The sequence below is a fragment of the Nanorana parkeri genome, unplaced genomic scaffold (genome assembly GCF_000935625.1).
Source record: "Nanorana parkeri isolate BGI_ZX_2015 unplaced genomic scaffold, ASM93562v1 scaffold1517, whole genome shotgun sequence".
Lineage (NCBI taxonomy): Eukaryota > Metazoa > Chordata > Amphibia > Anura > Dicroglossidae > Nanorana > Nanorana parkeri.
Window position 1 is genome coordinate 142272 of NW_017307785.1, and position 1155 is coordinate 143426.

The 1155-nt window shown below is 41.7% G+C and overlaps 1 long non-coding RNA gene across 1 annotated transcript in view; it reads left to right on the top strand.

Annotated features, from left to right (window-relative positions):
* The window catches only part of LOC108798604, a 2168-nt gene that overhangs the window by 256 nt on the left and 757 nt on the right, over positions 1-1155 (top strand). Inside the window, exon 2 of the long non-coding RNA XR_001941963.1 lies at positions 920-1062. This is a non-coding gene — a long non-coding RNA (uncharacterized LOC108798604). The remainder of the gene's footprint in view (positions 1-919; positions 1063-1155) is intronic.

A 1155-nucleotide genomic window follows, 5' to 3' on the forward strand; every position in this document is an offset into this window, starting at 1 on the left:
GTCTTTAAGTGACACTAAACTCAGGAGTTTACACAAATAGATACATTGTTAATAGTTAAGGGACCTGAATGCATTTTGAAGTTTAAACACCCTGCTGTAGATCCTTCAAATCATCTCTGAATTAGTGCTGAAACTGTCCTTCTCGAGGGTGGCTGCTTTTGTCCCCCCATGGTCATTGGGTGTTGTAAAAAAGCAGCTGCTGCAAGCTCTCTCCCGGGATGCACTACAATCATGTTTTGGTTTACTAATTTGTATGGCGATTGTAGTCCCAGGAGTGTAGTACAGAAGAGGACAGACCACGTCGGCATAAATTGAGATGACTGGAGGATCAACAGCCGAGTGATGTACAATTTTGTTAAACAATGTCCTAGTACTGTTATGTGCCATTTCAATGGCCATAAACACACCATAGATTGAAAGCATGCAGGACAAAATGTAAGACCTCTTAGTTCATGGAAAGTCCACATTACTTTGTTTTGAGGGAATTACAGGGAATGGTACCCAGCTTTTTAAATGGCTCTTTCTAATAAAGGCATCTCTACCAAAACAAAGATTCATCTCTGTAAGGATAATCTTGTTTATGGAAGCTCTCAAAGATTATCTGCCAAGATGGACCTCTAACTCTTTACAGGATATGGTAAAAAATCTAGCAATGATGGTTTCTATGCATGTGAACCCCCCCCCCCAAGGTTATTTCTATTTTCTGTCTTCCAATCGGGGGGAGGAACCCCTGTTGCCAATGAACTGACCAATTATGGAGTGAGACTGAACGTGCAAGTTGTCACCTTCTTTTGCTGTGTGTGTGTGTTGCCCAATTCTGGATGTAATTTGTAGTGCCAAATGGACCTTGTTCCACTGGTGTCACTGTATGGCCTGCTGTAAGGCGAGCCCAGCTAATTGCATTGTTTTCTTTTCTTAGCTCGTAAAGGAGAATTCACCCTGACTTATGAGACCTCTCCCGATCATGTCCCTATTGTTCAATATATCGTACAGTACTTGCTTAAGGATGAGGTGGTGGGAGATGTCATTAATCTCGACTTGGAGAAATGTTTCAAAAACCAGGTACATGGAAACTTGTGTATAACATATGTAGAAGATATGGCCTTGAACGCTCTAAAATGTGTGCATGCTTGATGGACAGCAGACTTGAGTTGG